This window comes from Macaca nemestrina, chromosome 13, assembly GCF_043159975.1.
Source record: "Macaca nemestrina isolate mMacNem1 chromosome 13, mMacNem.hap1, whole genome shotgun sequence".
Lineage (NCBI taxonomy): Eukaryota > Metazoa > Chordata > Mammalia > Primates > Cercopithecidae > Macaca > Macaca nemestrina.
Genome location: NC_092137.1, coordinates 60,301,779 through 60,324,250, shown reverse-complemented (window position 1 = coordinate 60,324,250; position 22,472 = coordinate 60,301,779). Strand labels below are relative to the sequence as shown.

At 43.5% G+C, this 22,472-nt stretch overlaps 1 long non-coding RNA gene across 3 annotated transcripts in view; it reads left to right on the top strand.

Annotated features, from left to right (window-relative positions):
• The first annotated feature begins 374 nt into the window (after window positions 1–374).
• Window positions 375–22,472, top strand: part of LOC139357858 (uncharacterized) — a 276,436-nt gene continuing 254,338 nt past the window's right edge. For 2 of the 3 annotated variants that reach the window (XR_011611758.1, XR_011611757.1), the window contains exon 1: window positions 17,343–22,472. This exon is cut by the window's right edge and continues 2,516 nt beyond it. This is a non-coding gene — a long non-coding RNA (uncharacterized lncRNA). Of the gene's footprint in view, window positions 2,384–17,342 lie in introns of those variants that run through there. The other variant, XR_011611756.1, reaches the window with a different exon arrangement.

Sequence of the window (22,472 nt, the reverse complement as noted above, 5' to 3'; positions counted from 1 at the left end):
AGTTCCTTGCCTTTTAAATCAAGGGGAGCTTGAAAGTGCTTCACCTAATTTAGACCACACCTGTGGATTTTCCAATACCTCTTCCTGCCCAGGGCACTGCGATAGGCTGTCTCCACAGATGCAGAATGTGCATGGTCTAGTGCTGTTCTCCCTGACCTTCTGAAAGAGGGAGAATGGATCACAGTGGGACTGATTGAGGGAAGCAGGCTTACACATCCATAATGATGTGTTGATGCCCATCAGTTTGACGTAGCTGCTGTTCTCTTCCCTGTGGGGCCCCAGTGTTCTGATGCAAGTCCTGGCTCCAATGAGTGACAGGTGCGACTAACGGCCGCATGAGTTATTTCCTTTGGAAACCACAGCTGTGGCTGAGGCCAACGGATGGCAACGGTGCCACCAGGCTCTCTGGGAGCAATCCGCTTGGCTGTCTCCAGCCTCAGGAAGGACTTTTAAACTAGATGAAAATAACCTAAGAGGCCACGTTTTGATGGTAACTGTAAGTGCCCTAGAAATGGGAAGTACCCAGCATGAGAACAGAGTAGAATTTAGGAGCCAAGATTTTGAAATGAAGTGGACTGGATTCATATCCAAGCTCTACTGCACTCTAGATTTGTTACTTTGGGCTATGTTGTTGTTGTTGTTGTTGTTGTTTTCCCCTCACTAAGCCTCAGTTGCCTAATAGGTGAAATGGGGAAAATGTGTAGCTTATGTTTATTGTGAGGATTGACTGAGATAAAATGCTAAAGCATTTTTCACGGTGTCTGGCACATTTGAGGTTCAATAAATTTTAGTGTTTATTATTATTAGTACTGCAGGAGGTAGGAAGATATATGGCTTCTCTCTGGTAACCCACATCTTTCTTTAGCCAAAACAAGCAGCCTATCTCCTTGTCTGGGTGATGAGAGTGATGATCTTACCTATATCACCATGTTTTCATGAGAATCAAGTATAAAGCACTTAGAACAGTGCCTGGCACTTAGCAAACATGGTACTATTAGCTTTCATTATTTTTATTATTGCTGCTTTTGTTTACTAAGGTACATGGGCATTGACCTAGGATGTTTCCACAGAATTTCCTTGTGTTGGTTGTGGATCTGAAATTATGTGGGGACTTCCAAAGCAGAGGAAATAGCAACAGCTGTTTGTAGTTAGTTTGATATTTGAAATACTTTATTCTCAAATTAATTCCTCAGATGGAACAAAAAGAACTTGCTGCAATAACAGAACTGAGTGCATTTTGCCACATGACTCTATTTTCATGTATTGATCCTTTGGAGTTGGACCTGTTCCTTTCTTGTCCCCTGCATTTGGGCTGTTGCTTCATCGTAGGCAGCAGCTCACAGTCACCTGCTACAAGAGTGTGTTCTTGAAACATGGATGTTTTTGAGCTTGAGACGGTTTGCCAGCTGAACAATTCCAACAATAGGTTTTAATGTCTTAAGTGGTTCCTTTTTTTGTTGGCCAGCATTTGAATATTGTATAACATTAATGAAGAGACAAGCTTGTATTCAAAAGTAGTGAAAATATCAGAAAACTCCAACCTGAGAAATGAATACCCTTGGAATGCATGATCAGGCCATTTCTCATTAATTAGTAGGTTTGTACTCTACACGTTCCATGAAATGTTCCTTTTCTACAAAGGCAGGTGTTTGTCTATGTTCAACCTTTTCATGCTTTGCTTAAATATGGTTTCTGGATTGTGTTTCATGTCCCTGAAGCATGCAGTCCAGAGGAAGGAGCCAGAACTCTGTTTCTCAGTCTGGCATGAAGGGAAATGCTTTAGTTTATTTTAAACATTAACCACTCAATGGTACAGTAATTTTTTTTCTGTGTTTTAGCAAATTGGTTGTTTTCTAATACCTTCTTAAGAATTTGGACAATTACTTTTCCTTTTTTCTCCCTGGATTTACATGGAGATTCAGAATAACTTTGAAGAGCTGAAGAAAACATACTGCTGGTAAAAGATGCAGGATCAATGTCTAAGGGGCCAGCACCTTGAAGAAACCAATTAGAAATACAGGCATTTTGGTAATGACTCCTTCTTTTGCTCCTAAGGACAGATTCTCTGGGTGCATCTTAGTCCCTAGGGACAAGGCCAAGTCAAAGGCAGAATAGAATTTGTAACAAATTCTTGGGAATATTCACTTTCAAAGCTGGTGTGTGAAATGTGGCAATACTACTTCTCATGATATACAAGTGGTTGAATGAGACAAGCTCAGAAAGTGTGAGACTGGTTCTAAGGCAGGTAGAGAAAAGTAGAGAGGAGGGTTTAGGATGCCAGTGGTGAAGCATGAGGTGGAGAAATCTTTGTGAGAGCTGGGTCCAGGGAAGGGAATCCCAGAAACCCAGAAGGAATGTGTCAAAATGTGGACCTTCTATAAAGGTGAGTCTATCTCTTCATTTCATACACCCCTGAGTCTCATGTGTCACACAGAGATTGTGTAAATGATATTGTAATGGAAAGATAAAACTCAAAAGGAAACATGTGGACAAGGGGCTTGAAAAGGAGAAACTCTTCTACTGAGGAAGTCGATCTTCAGAAATTTATTGTAGATCGTCAAGGCCAGTGGGAACTTTGTATAATAATCCAGCTTAACCCTTTGCTTCAGATCCAGTCTCCTTTTGATCCCTTACAGGGGAGAGCTGATCTTATCTTCTACATCTCCAAAGGTGACACCTTGTAAATGTCTTCCTATGTCTCATGGTCAGGGAGTTCTTCTTATAGTCTAAACAATATTTCTCTCGCTTAAGTTTATACCCTTCTTGAACTGCCCTCATTCTTTCCTCCTGGATCTCTTTATCTTCTCTTTTGTAAGGCCAATACTAATTACTTTAGTTCTTTTCCAAGAAGACGATTTCTCCCAAACCTTGTGTCATTTTTTGAGTATGTCTTTATACCCATATAGGTATTTTTGTGGCTAGAAGGAGAGTCCTTCTGGGATGGTATTTTTACCCCCGGGTGGATCTGTGCTGTGAATAACCTGAGCCATTCTGGAACCATCCCCAGACCGGGCAGGTGGCAGCCCCATTTGCTCTTTCCTGAGCGCCAAGGCAGAGAAGCAACTCTGGCTCCTTCTCTCTGGACCGCGTGCCTCCGGAACACGAAACTCAGTCACAGACACCATATTTAAACAGAGCAGGGAAGGGACGAAAATAGACAAAAAACCTGTCCATGTGGGCCAGGAAAGCTGCATTTCCAATATGCTGTTAGCAAGACCCTGCTGCGATTCATATAGCAAGTAGTCAGGGTGGAACCTGGACGGTGAGCAGAATGGCCACCCATGGGTATCCCTGGGCACTGGTGTGCCAAACACGTGCAAGGGGCAAGATCTGGAGCAGGGAGGAGGAAGACAAGGCCCTTCCCTAATATATGAGGAAGTACAACTTAAACAACTGAAACTATTACAAAGAACACACGAGCCATAGAACTGGGTCTGGGCTTGATGGTTGAGAGTGGTGGTTTTTAGACTTTTTAAGCAAGGAATTTTTCAGAAAAAATTTTGGAAGTTCAATATGTAAAACAAATGTCAAAAAATGACTGATGGGACCTGTGGTCCTTAGTTGTGTCTGAGGCTCAAGGCTGAGGACAAAATGCAATCAGGACACTTACCTCTCTACAGGGCTTCCAGGTTGGTGTCAGCTCAGAGAGCTAGCCTAACCACCCTACCTCCTCCATGTAAAGACCAGTAGAACAGAGACAGCTGTGGGGAAGGGTAGTGTGCATGAAGTCCCCCTGTCAATCTCTGAGAAGTATAGAAGACAGATCCTGCCTTTGCCTGTAGGTCTTCCGGCAGTCCACAGATGGTTGATGACAGCGGAGGCACTGACTTCCAGACACTACTGCAGCCAAGGAATGTGGGTGATGTTAGTCAGAAAATATGCTCCAAATTACCCGGCTGTATCCCCCAGGGGAGCTGTTTGGGGGTCATGACCTGTCAATAGGGAGGGTCGATTCTCCCACCTGATATTAGTGAACCTAGTGACAATGAGTTAGAATAACAGTTGTGAACAGTAAGAAGACTATGGTAAGGTCTTCCAGCCACATAGGAATCTGGCTATCCTTTTCCTTCTTTACTCCCTCACATGGGAGGCAGTGGCACCTAGAAGAGGATGGGGAAGAGCAAGGGTGAGGCAGGCTTCTAAACGCTGGGTTAGATCTCCTTTTCTCTCCTCTACACTATTGAAGTTGAACTCCAGTCTAGACCTGGAAGAAAAGGAAGAAAGAGGATCAAATTAGATGTGAGAATAAAGTTGTGAATGGGGCAAATACAATCCCTGGGGAGGTGGGTGAGAAGGCATATGGATCTAGACAGAGAAGGTAGCCTTAGGGGTAGAAGGTTCTAGGTCTGGGGAGGAAAAGAGGATGCCCAGAATCCTTTCCCCATGTCCCCAGGTTGGCCTAAGGCTGACACTAACTTCACATGAATCAACTTGGATTTGCCCCAATAAAAGTAACTGAAGGCAGACTGAATTTGCTGCCTTGCATTTAAGGAACAATCTCCTGGACTGGCAGGAAGCTCTGGTTTCCCGTTTAATTGTGGTCAGGATTTCAGGCTTATTTTTAAATTGAGTAGGGGTCAATTCCAATTCACTTTAATTCAATTCCAAGTCCAAATTCAACACACTTCTTGCATACCTACTATCTAGTTGGTCCTGTGTTAGATTTTTTTTATCAAGAATGTGAGAGGAGAACAGGATAAGACAGGTCACATCTGCTCTTAGTGACATGTCTTGGTTGATATTATTATCCTCACTCATCTCTGTCTTGCCCACCCGTAGTCAGGACCACATACATATTACACTCCTCTAAGAAACCCATCCACACTGCTAGCCATGGGACTCCACCCTTTCCCAACTTTCCTAATGATCTGTGTCACTCAGTTCAGCTCCTCATTGTGGTCTAGTTTATCTCATCTCAATAATCATATGGAAATCAGCTCAAGAACAATAAAGGCATGCTGCCAAGAGTAGATATGCCATGTCTTGTGGTTAAAGTCTTAGACTCTTGGTCAGCTCTGCTTTCAGAGCACTCTAAAGGGTTTCTGATATCAGAGACCTCTGTTATTGTAGCTGTGGTCTTTTGCAGTCTTGGCTTTGAGAAACTTAGAAGATGTTGTTGCCCACATAGGATTAGCCACACCAGGGGCAGCAGGCAATGCTCTAGTCCAAGTCTGACTTGAAACTCAAGAAGCAAGTTTCTGTACAAGAGGAAATGAAAATTTCCAATCTCTTAAGACCAGGTCCTAGAAAACTGGCACAGTGTCACTTCTGCTGTATTCTATTGCTCACCACAGGTCCACCACAGATTCCACCAACTTCAAGGGGAGGGGAGCTAGATTTTACCTGTCAATGGGAGCAGTAGCAAATATCTGTGGCTGTCTTTACCACACTTTGGTAAGAATGAAGTCATGTTCAGAAGCCCAGTGTGTAAAATATAGAAGGTGGGAAACTTAGAGACTCCTTTTTTGGTCTCTGTTTTAACCCACACTCTCTTCATAGAAAGCCTTTAGAATTATAATTTGAATTTGAAAGCTATAGTAACTGCAGTTTGTTGTGTGAGAATAACAGAGAAAAAGTGTCCTACATATTTAATGATAATTTTCTCCGGATATTGTCTCAACTAGGGACTTATTCTACCCAGTTGACATGACATACGCTTTGGGTACCTGCTCTGGTCATGCTGAATGCAAGATCTTAGCACAGGCTGTGGGGTGCCTCAAAGCTGCCCTGACCGCATGCCAAAGATTCTCCACATGGGGCTCAAGCAGAGAGGAAAGTGAGCTCTACCTATTATCCATCCTTTAACCATACCAGGAGGGTTGCGCCTCCCTTCAGAGCCTAGGGCAGAAGACTTTATCGACAGAGCACTGCCCTTTTTTGTTTGAGAGTATGAGCAGGTGTTATCTGAGAACAAGCAGGTGTTTGTAGAAATGTGACCTTGAGCCCTGGTTACAGACCTGCTCTTTTGTTCTGGTGACTCATTTTTCCTTGAATGGAGTTGGTTTCTATTTATGAAATGGCTGTGAGGCCACAGTGACCAGCTTGGACACTACTGTTGTATATGTGAGCGCTTCCCCTCCGAAGAGCAGATAATTACTGAGTGCATTTGATACCTGTCTGCCAGAGGTGTGGCCACCCCCTGTCACCCACAAGTTTGTCTACACAGAGGGCAAGCAAATATAGCATGCCTGTGTCACACTTGCTTTTTTAAAGAAGGTTATACCTATAGGTAAACAGAAAGTGCTTTGTTCCAAAGACTCTTCTGTTCTCGGACTGGAAAAATCTAATTTAGTCCATCCTGGGAAGCTACTGGGCAATTCTGAAAATCTTTGGCTAATAGAAAATAATTTAGAACAGAGAATCACCTTGGGTAAGACAGTGAACATTTTAAAACTGTACTGACTGTGGAACTTAAGCCAGCATTTTGCACTTCATCATATTTCTCTCTGCTAATCACTGTGAGGAAGCATGTATATGTGTATGCATGTACATATGTGTGTGTGTGTGTACTTTTGGGTCTCTGTGTGAGCTAATGGTTTATTCTCCAGGGCCACCAAGTCCTAAGAGGTGTGAGTTTAGGTGAAACCCAGAAATAAGAAGTGTTTATATGTTTAGCATAGACGTAGACAACAAATACATGTCTGTGTAAACCCAACTGACAAAATTATATGTTGGAAAAATTTTCTAGAAATGTCCCACTTATGGTAATGTTATCACAAAACTCTAAAGTTGGGCATAATACAGTCCTGCAGGCTCTATGCAACCACCAGAAATGTGGTCTGTAACTCAAAAGCCACTGCAACTTCAGATAGAAGATCACATCTTATCAGATGCCAAGTTTGTTTCAAGATTTAATACAGGGCTTTGTCTACCCAGGCCACATGACGCTGTAACTCCTTCAGAGTGTCAGGATTCAGAGAAGTATTTTCCAGTGATTACACCTGTGGTGACGGAAAATGAACGGACACACTCAAGGTCCAGATGGCTGATGAAATCATGGGGAGCAGGATGGACTAGGTTGTTCTATAAGCATATTACATTGCTTGGAGGTTTCTCATGAAGTGTCCTTCTTCTTATAGTATTCCCAAAAGCACAAAGATGGGAAGAATTTGTATTTTGGTCAGTGGCAGGTATAAAAATATTTAAAGGGATTTCTTCATAGTTATATAAGACTTGACATAGTTTATGGACATGATTTCTTTGAGGCTCTCCTGAGTTATTCTTGTTCTTCATGAATCTAGTTTTGACTGAGAGTGATATACCCTTTCACCAATCCTCCTGGCATCCTCTCCCACGCTTCACCTGCCTAAAATGATAGAAAAAAAAACCCTAGACTGTCTTTCTCAAAGGCAATAGTCTACAGGATGCTCCCCATTATGGCAGTGGTATTTGAGAGAAGGGATGCAACGTTCAATAGGAAGCATGGGGTTTTCAATAGAGCGCAGTGCTGAACAGAAAGGCCCCCTTTAGCAATCTCTTGAAGCAGAATGAGCTCCTTTGAAATATAAGTGGCCCTGTAAAAACACAAGCAGATTCTGCAATATCTATTTAGGGCATCCGGGAATGCCACATAATAGGAACTTGAGCGCACCTGATGGTAACCATATGGCAGGTTCTGATGACTGACAATAGGTAGAGGCTGCAGTAATTAATGAAAATGAGATGCCATTTGTGGCCCCCAGAATGAGAGGATGGAGAGGAAGCCAGTCTATTTGCAAAGGCTGGGATGTGCCCAGAGTGTGCTTCTAGCCTGGGACCGGCTGGGCCCATGTTTCTGTGTGTGAACAGGTGTGAGAGAAATGATGCTGTGGGAGGGAGGGCTTGTTTCTGGCCAGAGAACTACCATGCTTTCTGGGCCTGCAATGGGAAAATGAGCTTGCATCACTGAACCCCTGTACCTTGCCAGAATTTTTAGTTTGATGTGGGAGAGATTTCAGGTAGAAATCCAGTTAATTGGCCTGGTGGAAGTATAGACTCTATTGTGTGAGGACTCGGGTGTGCTGTGTGTGATTTTGACTTCTCTGAATTTCAGGGTACAATGCCTCCCTTTACCCTCTTGGGGATGACTCCTTAAGGTGTGCTTTGCATCAGAGTGTAGCAGAGTTTGGCTAGCCTCTGGCAAAAGAAAAGGAGAAAGGCAATACCTCATTGTTTTAATGGTTTTTTCTTGGATGTGGGGGTGGGATAGAAGATGGGAGCTGGCCAGCGAGAAGTGGGCCATGGGGAGATTCCAGAGAGACTGATTGATCTTGTCAAAAAGAATAAAGGTATTCACTCCCCAGAACCCCCCTTCAGCACATGGGCATGTGGGATTGAGGCGGTCACTGTGAAGTCTTGCGGTTAGGCGTTCCAAAAAGAAGTTTCTCCATGATTCCTGATTGCTTAGGACAGATATAAGCAATACCAGCTGGGACCCAGCAAACCTGTCTCCAGCTTTATTGTTTCTGATTTATCAGTGGTGTGTGTGCCTAAAAGAACTGATCTAACTGCCCTTTATTGCTAGGCTATTCCATAGCCAGATAGGAGAGTTGAACATTAACAAGTGGATTTGCTTTCAGTAGCTGCCTCTGTGTGTGTGTGTGTGCGCGTGTGTGTACGTGTGTGTATGTGTGTGTGTTTAGCAAGATAACAGTATCTTGTTCAGGGACAAGCGACTCAAATTTTTACAAGAAGATTCCCGTTATTTTGTCTCCCATCTTGAATTTTCCCTAATTTATTTGAAGCTGCCTCTTTTACTAGAGCCAGAGAGGATCCATAGGGCTGTTTTGTAAGAGTCCTTCGTAAGTGGTAGAAACTCAGTTGGAGCCAGGTTGGAGGCACCAGGCACTGTGCATTGAAGATATATTTCAAGTCATCCCTGGTGGACAATTTGCACTGTTCAGTGTTAAAAGGCTCTATCGCAGTGGTTCGGAGAGCCCCCCTAGACCTCCCGCCTTGGCAAGCAGAGTTTACAAATGATGTCTTCCACTCAGCCTGCCTGGAGTTTCTGGCTTAAATGGCTGGCAGAGTGAGTGAAAGTGAAGAGTCAGAACTCTCAAGCTGTGTGAAGGGAAAGGTTTTACTACCGAGTGGAAAATAATCATCGAGGTTAACTGTTCCTGGATTGACCAGTCAGACAGATGGACTGCTCTGACTTGGGCTGAGTGAAAAACTTCTGAGACTCCTCTGCAAGGGGAAGAGGCAGGTGGAAATAGAGGATGAGTGACTCATGACTTTCCAGTCCAGAGTTTTGCCCATTCATTTCTTTCTTGGAGGAAACAAACTATCCTGCTAAAGTGACAATGATCCACTGGAGGACTTTGGTTTGGAGTCTAGCTCCTATGGTTTGTGAGATATTGTTTCATTTGGGTAGTTATTTCCTTCTGTACTTTCTTGATCACAAGTTACAATGAGGAAGGGCAGAGGAAGAATGACAGATGAGCTCCTGATTGCGCAGAAACTGGCTCCTGTCATGGGAATTTAGTCTTGTCAAATGTGAATTCTAGTTCCAGGGCTGGGGATCCTAGAGATCTGACCACCTCCCCTCCTCTGTTGGAGATGGAAAAACAGATTCTCATTTTATTTAGGATCTGGGATACATCAAGATGGCAGAAGTGTTCAGCTGACAGACTCTCCCCCCTACCACATTTAATGAACAGTCTCTCTTGTCTTGTGGATGAAAAACATCAGGGAGAATTTGAATAATTTTACACAATTCCTGAAGCCTGATCTATGGCCAAACACATTAGCTTTCTGAGTTTTAAAAAGTATTTTCCCCTCCAGAATTAAGGCAAATCATTCTTACATAGCATTAAGTGTGTATGCTTTTTTTTTTGTTTTAAAAAAGATAAAACTAAGCATTTAAAAATGCCCCAAACTAGTGATACTTTATTATCTTCTTAGATTATTTAAAATTGTACCAGAGAAAATGTGTATCCAAATTTAGTTCAATCAGAAATGGGTGTGTGTCAATGGGAAGATCTTTCAAATATTTAAGCTATAGATTCGTTCATGTCAAAAGGTGGAAGGACGCCGCCTTTAGCACCTTTCTTGTTAGAGAGAGTTGAACATTTGGTTTTATCAGACACTGGCATGGTAATGAAGCTATTTTGATAGAAATAGCCTCATTACTATTCATTTTTGCTGGCTCCCAACTAATTCTTGAACCAAGGCTCTATTTTTCCCCTCCAGAAGAAAACAGGCACAACAAGCAAAACAAGATGCTCTTAGCCTCTGAAGCTAATGAAAAATTCACACCACTTTTGCCCAAGGGGCCATGGTAGAGCCTCCTGCCTCTGCCTGTGATGACTCTCCTCCTTGCCAGGCAGTGTGTGGGACTGGCCCTCCCTCCTCATGGTCCTACCCTAAAAGACAGACCATTTGATTCAAGGGGCAGTGTTGTCTTCCAAAGCTAACATTCAACTTCTATTTGGAGGGTTCTCACCCCTCCATTCTTAGCATGCTGCAACAGGGCACACCTTGCACTGAGGTGGAAGAGACCCTGACTTCAGTTCTAGTTCTTCTCCTCACTGTGTAATTTTGAGCATAACACTGAGCCACTCTGGGTCTTGGTTTCCACAGATGACAAAGGGTTTGTTTAGGTGGTTTCTAAAGATTCCTTCTAGTTATAACATTCCAGACCAGGTAGGTTTTCATTTTCTCCATTTAAGAATGAACTTTTCATTTTAGAACAGTTTTACAAATATAGAAACATTGGAAAGACAGTACAGAGCTTCCCAGGATGTCCCTCACTCAGTTCTCCTATGAATGACATCTTACATTCTTATGATACATATGTCATAAGTAAGGAACCACCATTGATACATTACTATTATCAAATGAAGTTTACCTTTTATTCAGATTTCACTAGTTTTCCACATTGTCCTTTTTCTGTTTCAGCGTCCCACCTGAGATACCATTTAGTTGTTTTGTCTCCTTAACCTCCTCTGGTCTGTGACAGTATCTTACATTTTCCTTGTTTTTGATGACCTTGACAGTTTGGAGAAATATCTGTCAGGTATTTTGTAGAATGTCTTCCAACTGGGGTTTGCCTAATGCTTTACTCATGGTTGGACTGGGGTAATGTTTTTAGGAGGAAGAGCACAGAAATGAAGTGACCTTTTCATTGCCTCATATCAAGGGTACATGCTGTCAACTGATGATGTTAACCTTGGTCAACTGGTTAAGGTATTGTTTGCCAGATCTCTGGACTGTAAAGCCCCTCCTCCCCTTCCATACACCGCTCTTTGGAAGCAAGTCACTAAGTGCAGTCCACACTCAAGGTTAGTGGGGAGGGTGGTCAGGGGAGTTAAGCTCCACCTCCTGGTAGGGGAGTATCTACATGGTAGGGGAGTATCTGCATGAATTATTGAAATACTTCTGTATTGGGAGATTTGTCTCTTCTCCCCATCTATTTATTCGATCATTTATTTATACCAAAGTGGACTTGTGGATATTCATTTTATACTTTGGATTATAATCTGATATTTAGCTATTTATTTTGCTCCTCAAATTATTCCAGTTTTGGCCACAGGGAGCTCTTTCAGGTTGGCTTCTGTGTCCCTTAGACACGTCCTCATCCTTTTGTTTTGCGAGCACTTCTTTACTTTCTGCACTGCACGATGCTTTGGGCTCATTATGTGTATTCTCTGCCCTAGCCTTAGAATCGGCCATTTCTCCAAGGAGCCCTGGTTGCTTTTACTGGAGAATGTTGTTAGAAACCAAGATCTAGGTACTGGGTGTGACTTTTCATTTCTGAAATATATAACTTTTATGTACATAGCTACATCTTGTTGGTCATATAAAGAGGTATATGATGTTCCCACTCTCAAGATTAATATAGGTCAGTGTCATACAAAAGAGTATATAGTCAAATGTTAGAGTGACTACCATTTTAGTTAAAATAAAAAAGGAAGTTTAGATTCTCATAGCTCAAAGAATTATAAAAAGCTTTCATTCTTTTTCTTCTCTATTCTTTTTACTTATTATTTATACCTGGTTAGTCTACACTGGATGTAGGAAAAGCTAATTTATTTACATAGATATGTTAACAGTCTGAATAAATGCTGCTTATTTCAGGCGTGAGTCTCTAAATCATGCAAAGTCTTTCATTCAGAAAGGAGAAGTGTCAAGAGGTTAGAACATGTGGGGAAGGCTTCCTGGAGGAGGTAGCATTTGATCTGGTAGTTAAAGCACAGAAGCTGTTTGGGGTGCAAAGGAGGGATTCTTGTATTTCTCTTTGGGAGATGCAGTAGAAAGAAACTAGGCTCAGAGATGGGATCCTAAAGGGTTTCTTAATGCCATTATTCTTGGAAGGCCTGATGTCTATCATTTTTAAAACTGTGATGGATTTCCCTAATATCAAAAAGATATACTTCCTTTATTTATACTCCCCAAAATGTTGATACTTGCTTGAAACATTCTTAAAGTTTTATATATGACGGGAGAGAGAGCCAAGTGAGCTCATACCAAAATAGTCATAATTATAAAATGTCTGTGAATACTTAAATAGTAGAGATTGGAGCAAATTGTATGCTCAATGCCTGTGAAGGCAGTTGCATGCTTGGGCCCTCCAGTGTTGTTTGGTGGTGCTTTTGACTCTTAGTTTTCTTTTATGTGAAGAGCCTTGGCCAGTCTATAGACACAGATTTTTGAGATGCTGTTAAACTTCCCCCTAAAACAAGGTGTCCAGAATGACTAGGGTCAGCCCTGGAACAGGCTCTTTAATGGACAGAGTCTCATAAAAGTGTTTATTAGCCTCAGCTGGGTCATCATCATATGAAAATGACCTTTTATCCAAACTCTTAGGTCAAGTGTGCTTACTTGAGACCCAGGGTCTTTAGGTCTTTAAATGCTGGACTTTGTTTTTGTTCCAATAAAAATGGCTAGACTTGACCTATTATCTTTTTAAAAGTCATGTCCTGCTAGACCAGATGGTTTTCTTTATTCATTAAGCAAGTTCAATGTGAATTGAAGCATTGATAGGAAATAGGGCTCAGGATGGGGAAAATACAACTTTTTCACATAGTAGAGAAGAAAATATAGGGAATAGAAATCTCCCTCTTCTGTATACAAGCTTTTCCACAGCATTGAAAGAAAGTTTTTAAATGGGGGAGATGGAAGAAGCTTTGTTCTTGGTAATATTACAGTAGCACTTAATTACCCCATCCGACTACATGGATTAATATAAGCTTTGAGTTATATATTATCTCAAGATATGTAGTGATATACAGTAAAAGCATAATCTAGAAGAGGTGATCTAGAAAGCCACACAACAGTATGAGAATAGGACTCTACTGCACTTTATGACAGTGAAACCACTCCAGGATATCATAGTATGATTTTTGATTTGGGTAAAACAAGGGCAGATGTATGTAAGTGAAGAATTGTTCTTATCTCCCGCTAGTTATGTTAAAAGTAGTTGGACAGCAGAGGGGTTTCTTTTGCCTCCAACTACTGCAGCTGTGTCCCATGGAGGAACCCATCCAATGCTTCAGGCTCAGCTTCTGACACCCTCTTTCTCCAACAACCTCCACTCAATTCCACTTTAGCAACTGCTCCCATAGCAACTACTAGACCTTGCCATCAACTGGAGTTGCTCCAGTTTTGAAATCCTGAACTCTGAAATTCTCCTTTCTGACCACAACCTCTGATCCTTCTATCAGTCCTCACTCTTTCATGCCCTTGAAATATGTTCTTTGGTCTCCTTGGGACTCCCTGTCTCTTGACCTTTCCTTATGTTAGCAGTATACCACTCCCTCCTAGCTTCATTCCTCTTCCTACCTTGTGTGAGCAACCATTTCAACTCAACTCTCACAAGCATTCAGTTTTCTCGCTCTTTTGACTTCTTGTTTTATCTGTTTCTCCAATGTCTGGCTAATGAACTAACTCTCTCTCTCTCTCCCCCGTTTTAGTCTCCCCCCTCCTTCTCTTTCTTCCCCTCTTGCTTTTCATTGCTTGTTCTGAGCTTCTAAGCACTATGGAAGAAAATTTTCTAAATTTTCTAAAGGATGATCTCCTTTATTAAAAATTGATGATTTCCAACCTCACCTAAACGGCTGGAGCTGCTGAATAATCCCAGGGCCAAGATGGGAGTGGGGTGAGGGAGTTGCCTAGAGTGCAATTTGAAGTGCCTAGAATTTAAAGAGGCCCTCACTCCTAGTGCCAACCTTTCATTGACATGATCCTGGGGGTGAGTGCCTTCTTAAATTTTGTGCCTTAGGTTCCTCACTTGTCCCACCCTAGTTCTGACCCTGCCATTTTACTCATCTCTCCTTACTCCTTTTGTGTCCTATGAGAGGTGGCCTTTCTAGCCTTTACCACAGTCCTCAATGTGTCTGTCCACCCACATATACAAGACGCCATTGCCTATTTCAATGAAAACTGCTGGTCAACAGACTGGAATTCCCTCAACTCTCCTCCATCCTACCACCAAACATACTAATCCTTGATCACCTTGTTTCATTCTCTTTGCCTTAAGAAGGAGGATATTTCACACTCTTCAGTTTTTTCTCTTGGTCACATCACTTCGTAAGCCCTCTGGAATCCTTAACCTATCAATCATCCTCTTCCTCTCTTGTGTTGATTCTTTGTAAATATTATTGTCTCCTTTTACGAAAAGTACAGTTTTTCTCAGTCTTGTCTTCCTTTTGAGTGAATTCCAGTCTCCAATGTGTGTGAAGAATGGTCTGTATTCTTCCTCATCTTCAGTTGCTACCCAAGCAGTACAATCTAATTTTTGATCTGACATCTTCCATCACTATACCATTCACTCTGTATCAGTCACTGGCAATCTTCCAATAGCCATATTCATTGGCTTCTTCTAAGTCTTCCTCGTATCCAACCTCTCTGGGAGTGACTTGGACCCTCCTCTCCTTGGTGTCAGAGGTGTTCCCTCTTTGGGTTCCCCACTCGCTTCTCTGGTGCTACTTCCCCAATTCCCTTTTCTGGCATCTCTCTTTTGCCTGGTCCTTACCTGTAACTTTCTCCCAGTCTCATCTCCAGTCTTCTTATCTTATAATCCACTCTTCCCTCGAGTGGCCACCCATTCCCATGCTTTCAGCTACCACTCATGCATTCCCTCATGAAATCTATATCATTATTTCTAGCTGAGACTTCCCTGTTGAACTCCAGCTCCAGGCCTTCAAGAGCGATATTTCCAAAACTGAACTATCATTTCCCCTAACTCTGTTCTCCTTTTGTATTTTCTACTCTCCATTAAGACATATTCACTTAGCTAACCAAATTAGAAAATCTCAAACTCATTTTTGAATTTGTATTTTTTGATCTCCTTCATATACAATCAGTTGAGTCAATCTTCAAAATGTTCCCTAGAATTCACCAATCCTCTTTTACCCTCTGTAAACATCTTAGTTTAGTTTCTTACTATTTCTTGATCAAAGAAATTCAGGAATCCCTAATTGATCAATTGGCCTTGCCTGTACTATTGTTGCTATTCTCTGTAAAATAGCAGTTTTGATACAGTCATTTCCCTGATCAGAATCCTGTAGAGTGCTCGGGCATATCTCAGTGGGACAAAGCAACCTTTTTCACCTACCCTTACCCTTGATATGAAGAGAAGGCCTCTGCTGTGTGTCTGTGGTGAGTTCTGGGGACCTTATAGCTCCTTCTTTGTGCCTTGGTTTTCCTTGTTCAAACATTTTACTTTTTGTCTCAGTATTGAAAAGTGCCCTAGGGGCTAATAAAGGTGTTATTTCTCCTTCAAAAATAAATGTAGTCACGTGGGCCCCATTGACTACATGAAACTCAGATCCAGATTCCTTAGTGTGGCATTTGTGAGACATCCCTCACAATCTACCTCTCCAGGCTTGTTCCCTACCTCTTCCCATTTAACCACATGCTCTCTGGAATTCCACCACACTGCTTACTAGCTGCTTTCTGAGCATCCTTTTATTTTATAGAGTATCTCCCCAGCATTCTCTTTCTAGTCAACTTCTATTCATCCTTCAACACCTGGCTCAAATGTCACCTCTCTCAAGAGGCTTCCTTTCTCTCTTGCTTTTTTCCCCATGGCTTATGAGGACTTTGCCTAATCTTCTATTAAAGCATATATTCATTGTGCTGGAGATAGTGGTGTATAAGTCAGTCTATGGCTTAAGCTGTGAACATCTTAACATCAGGAATTCTGCCTTAGTTACTGTAGTAACCCTTGCAACTAACATAGAGCTTTACCTGTGGTAGGTATTCACACATGTTTCTTGAAAAAATGATTGTTTCTACACTGATGCAAACAGTGGGTGGCGGGCAGTTACTCATCTTGCTTGGCCTCAGTTTTCTCCTGAGGCCAAGCAAGATATACGAGAAGGGAGTTGTGATCCTGTGCTGGCATTGGTTGGATTTTGGAGCTGCCTGAGGCCACTAGGGGACATAGGTGATGCTTCTATCAGAAGTAAACTGAAGCACTGCAGATAAACAACTTGTGGGGAAAGCAAGGAAGAGGTAAGGCAAGTAAAAGGGAAGATAAAATGAGAAACCATCAAGGAAGAAAAAGATGGGAAATGTGTCCCTGCTGAATCTCATGGCTTCAGAGTCTTGTAATTGACTAGTAAACATTTATGCTGTCTCTGCTATGTAGAAGCCATGGTGCCGTATGCTGTGGGGATTACAAGTTTGAGGCATGATCACTACCCTCAGTGAGCTTGTACTCAAGGGCGTTAGAACCACAGATATATCAGGTCATGATTATAAGGATGATTTGATGTTGTCAAAGATCACAAAAAACAGTCTTGCAGGGTATATGGTCCTTTTGTGTGAATTACAAAAAGGTGCCCCTTCATCTGGCTTGAATAAGGCAGTGCTGGAGTGTGGAATGGGTTTCAGTCTCCACTGGCCATTGCCCTGGCCTATTCAGGGTAAAACCCACAAAACTCTGTTTAGGGGTGCTGCTCCTAGCTTCCCTCCCAGCCAGGGTCTTAGGGAGGACATTCTGAGAGGCGTTGGTATCATAATGCCCAGACATGCCGTGAGAAAGGATCACTGATAGGGGACAGGCCTCTGCGATAGTGATTCGTTCACGGTAGGGCTGACCAAACCTGTGCCAGGGTCACTGTGAGCTTGATTCTGTTTGTCTTGACTTTTCCTGCGCTTTTGCCTAATCGGAATTGCAGGACTTGTTGATTCCAGGCCAACATTCTTATGCCATGCTGGTGATGGGATTCCCCCTCCCACTTCCCATACATCTGCTTTGCTTGACTTTCCCTGGCCTGTCTGGGACCGTTCTGCTACAGCAGTGGCGGTGGTAGTGGGGTGTGCCCAGGGAAACTCCAGAGGCTGGACTGTGCCTGTGCTCTGCTGGGCACCGTGATGGGAAGGGACTCTGGTGTGCAGTGGTCTGCTGTCTGCTCTGGGTTGTGGCAGGTAGGAGGAAGCCTGTGAGCAACACGAAGGGCCTTCCAGTGGACTGAACGACCCTCTCGGGCTGCCAGACCTCTGTTCCTTCTTCCTCTATCGCTCATTTCTGTTTCCTCTCGACTTCATTCCCTGGTGGGCCGGCTGGGAATCAGCGGAGGGAAAAAGTAATTGAAGTGCTTAAGAGGAATTGTTTGGGGGAGGAGGAGGCAGGGTCAAAAGGAGAACAATTAAGAAGCGATGTGATACAACTGTGTGGAGAAGAATTTAGTATGAATATAATGATCAATTTCCTAATAATTAGGTCTCTTAGACGGCAGAATAGTTCCCCAAGAGGCAATGGTGGGAACCCCATTGCTTGGTCATTTCTAATTAGACTGGAGAAGCACTCACAGAAAATGCTGCAGAGAAAATCCCCCACACTGGGGGGATGGGCATATGACCCAGGGGGGCCTCCGCTATCTCTCATTTTTATGATTCATTGATGAGCACATAATTCACTGATTAGTTAGGCAGCCAAACTTTAAGGGGTTTATTGGTTTCTCACCTCACCTCTGGCCCTTTTAAATTGACCAGATCTATTATCTTCAAAGGGAAAAGTCAAGGCAGGCAGTGACCTAGGCCAGGGGAGATTCTGCCTCATTTCTACAAAATAAGTTTAAACAGAAAAACTTGATTCCACTCTTCGTCTGCCCTGCAGTGGGTGTGGCCCGTCCCAGGCTTTCCTTTCCTTCAGTGACGTTTTCCTCCTCCTGTGCGCCTGCAAAGTACTGATGGGGTTTATTTAGGGGGGGAATATTCTGTTTTTTTAAAATTTTACTTTAAGTTCTGGGGGAATATTCTCTTTTTTTATTTTTTATTTTACTTTAAGTTCTGGGATACATGTGCAGAACGTGCAGGTTCGTTACATAGGTATACATGTGCCATGGTGGTTTGCTGTACCCATCAACCCGTCATCTAGGTTTTAAGTCCCACATGCATTAGGTATTTGTCTTAATGCTCTCCCTCCCCTTGCCCCCGACCCCTCAAATTGGCCCTGGTGTGTGATGTTTCCCTGCCTGTGTCCATGTGTGCTCATTGTTCAACTCCCACTTATGAATGAGAACATGTGTTTGGTTTTCTGTTCCTGTGTTAGTTTGCTGAGAATGATGACTTCTAGCTTCATCCATGTCCCTGCCAAGGACATGAACTCATTCTTTTTTGTGGCTTCATAGAGGAGGAATATTCTTAACCAGCCTGCCCTCTGTAATCCAGCACCTTAACAAGAGCCCATTCAGCATTCTGGTTAAACACAAGGGCTCGGGGGCCAGGCTGGGCTGGCCCTGGCATGACTCTTTCCTATGCGACTTTCAGCCAGTTATTAAGTTTTCTGTGGCTTGTCTTCCCTATCTGTAAAATGGTGCTCATAAAAATAGTGACCTCATTTGGTTGTTGTGAGGACGAAACAAGTTAATACTTAGTGTTTTGGACTGTGCTTGTCAAGTACTCTGGACAAGCACTCTCTTAATGGTTAGTGGCCGTTATTGTGACTAAATTATAGTCACTGCTGCAGAGTATGTCCTCCTTTAGAACTCCTGCATTTGTTAGTATTCTACCTGACATACACTGATAGGCATGGACTAATTGTTCTTCTGTGTGTAGTTTTGCATTTGAGCATTTACCTCAGCAAGTATTTATTTGAGTCTCTGGTATGAGTGAGGGAAGAGGCAGTCCCTGCCCTGGAAGGGTAAATGATCGTGTGTGTGTATGTGTGTGTGTGTGTGTGTGTGCATGCATGCATCCATGTACCTATGCATGTGCTTGTGTATGTGTACGTGTGTGCATATGCTTGTTTGTGGTAGAAGAGAGCAAGAGCACAAATGACTATCCTAAAAAGTCTGTTGAGTGCCATGAGAGACCCTCTCCTATGGGAATACTAAGCACTCAGGCCTCTCATCTGATTTGGGCACAGCCGGTGGTCTGGGGAGAAAGCATCCTGCAGGAAGTGACAATTGGAACTGGCCTTGAGAGTTGGCAGAGGGCATTTCCAGTTGATAAGGATGTAAGAGATAACACTTGACTGGAGCATGAGGTTCACAGAGGAGAGGACTGACAGATCTCCATGATGGCATTGCAGAGGCCCTCAGATGCCAGAGAATGTCTGTTTCCTTTGGTGGGCAACAGGGATCACAGGAAGGAGGGCCAGGAGGAGTTGTGCCTTCTGAAGATCCATGTGGCAGCGGTGCAGGGGGGGCAGAGCTGGGGATGGGGAGGCATATGGGAAGGCTAGCATGTTCCCACATTTCTGTGTTTAGCTGGGTCCCAGGGCTTTGCCACTTTACTTTCCAGTCCTGCAACTTTATCTGGGGCTCCCACCCTGCCCAATGGCAGGAACCTGGCTTGAGTGTACATGGGCACCTTTGTGACATCCTGGCATTCATTTGATCTTGCCATTTTCTCTCTTCCTTTTAAGTTTTAGAGTCAATGCACTAGGGCTGTCGCAGAACCATGGTGTGTGCCTGTATGAAAGTAATGTGAGCATACCTCATCTCTTCAGCCTTTCCACTAAAGGCAACAGAAACTGTATCCTGTGAGAATTGACCCATAAGTGATTTTTTTGGGGGAAACTGGGCCTTGCGTCCAGTGGAAGATAGAGTACTTTTATGCTCTTGGAGAAAGAGGTGGCTGAAGTCATTTGTCATTAGAAGGAAGGAAAGAAGGAAGGAAGGAAGGAAGGAAGGAAGGAAGGAAGACCTTTATTGGACATCCATATGTCCCCAGATACTTTGCCATGTATATACATTTTTATTGTCTCATTTTTCTCATCATAACTTGGCAAAGATAGAATTCTACCCATATTAAAGAAAAAAACTGAGGCCTGTGTAAATTAATTTTTCCAGTCCTCAAGCACATATGTTTCCTGCTCCGTGATCTCTCACCACATGCCTACATGCCATGAGAAGATGCCCAGCCAGTTTAGAGAACATGGTCCCAACTCAAGGCTGGCTCAGCTTTTCTGTCCTGTTCTATCTGCTTTGATCAGGGTTGCTGGAAATACTACTGAAGGGTGATGGGCTTTAGGTAAACCTCATTCCCAGGTAACACTGGCCTCTGGGCATGGCCCCCCTCACCATGACTGTCCTTTCTCCCACTTAGCAAGGCTGCTTCCTTCATTTAGTATCCCACTGCCAGTGGTCTAGAGCTGGGAGAGGCACTGTAATCACTTATTTGCTCAATCTCAGCCCTCCCCCTCCAGAGAAAGCTTGACCTCCAACTTGCAGCCCTCAGAGTGCTGAAGAGGGCCAGGGACACCACTCTCCACTCTCAGGAGCTGGCAATGTATCTGTCAAATGCAAGGGACACAACTCTAACATGTGCTTGAATGGGCGGACGTGCTCCATTGCCAACGCTCAGTAACACAGAGCAGGAATTCAGGCGGCCTCTGCTTGGAAGAGGATCCTAGAGGCTGTTGTTTGTCCCCTGTGTGACATTTGCTTTTTCACTACTTTGAAATTCCAAGGTTTTCACAGAGTTATTTTCTCCCCCTTTGCCTGAGATAGAATTGTTCTTGAATATTCTCTCTACCAGTGCCCTGGAATTCTACCTTTTTCCCATGGTTGTCTTCCCGCTTTTCTCCTAAAACCTCACAATACCTACTCCACCCACCCTGCCTTTTGAAACACAGGGATTAGGGAAGAGGCCTACCACCTCCAAGCCTTCAGTAAGGTTCAGGTCATTGCCCCCACTGCAGACTCTGTGTGTGTGTATGTGTGTGTGTGTGTGTGTGTGTGTGTGTGCATGAGCATGTACATTTGGTGAGGCTGAACAGGAGGCCTACTGGGAGGAGGGGTGGAAGGTTCTGGTGCTAATTGAGGCCATGCATTTTGTGCTTGGGTGCCGGCTGGCGAGGCAGATTTAGAGGACTATCGGGAATCTCAGATTAAATACCATTAAAGCCAACTTCTCATACCCCTGCTGTTCAGCGCGCACGCGGGGAGAGCGGGGATCGGATGTTCAGGATTCTTGTTTGGGAAAACCATATGGAAAAATCACACAGCAGTAAGTCTATAATCAGGGCTTACAGCATGCAGCCCATTGGGTGCCAGGAGTGGTGCTTCTCCCCCCTCCAGAAGGTCCATGGGATTTGTTTTCTGATGAGGAAACTGAGCTCAAGACAGGAAGTCTTGTTTCCACAGGAAGAGAAAGAGCACATTTCCTCCCATAGTACCACAAGGTATAGTTCCCAAAATGATTTTTCCATAGTTATTGCAGTCATTCCCAAAATATTTTCATATTTGTTTTCGCTGATCCTTTTAACACGTCTACTGGAAGGAGGTAGGGAGTCTTCTGTAGCCCTTTGCAGTGGGACAAAAGGCAACCTCATACACAGGGGTGTTGGGACCCCATGGTGTGAGCAGGAGTTGGCAGCAGGGCGGCGTATGGAGCATCAACCTGTGTAACACGCAAAGTTGCCTGAGCAGTAGAATGAGGAGGAACTGAAATGCAGGCTACACTCTGCCTGCCGCACTGTGTGCCTTGACATGGGACGGTGTCTGCTGGGAGAAAGGAGCAACATTTTCTGCCAGAGCAAAGGCTTCGCATGGGCCTTCGGTGCCTCAGGCTGGCCCCTCTGCTCCTGACTCCTGGGCTATACTTGTTCTGCCATAGCATGCTGCCTCACTTTCGTCCCTGATTATACGTTATGGTCCCCGAGGCCTTGGCATTCTCATACTTGGAACAACTTTGTTATTCCATGCTATCAGAGCGATAATGTTTCTTATTGCCTAAGATGGAAATGTGATGTCCTAGCTCAAGAGGAGTTTGTAAGTGGAATTAAAATAAATAGAGGATATTTATCTTGGGAAATCTATGGTAACTCAAGTTTATTAGAATAGCACCTTTACAATATATAGGCACTTCTGAAAGTGGATTCCTTCATGCTGGGCAGAAGACCAATGCATTCATTCAACAAACATCCATTGAGCCATTTGGAGACCTCTTGCCCTGCTGCAGACATAAGGATAAAAGAAAGTCCCAGGGCCTGCCCTCTAGGAGCTCTCAGTCCAATGTGAGAATTAGAAAGGAAAGCAACAGTTACAGCATCACATAAGTGTGGTAACTGAGAAGGGGGCCCTGTGCTGTCCTTA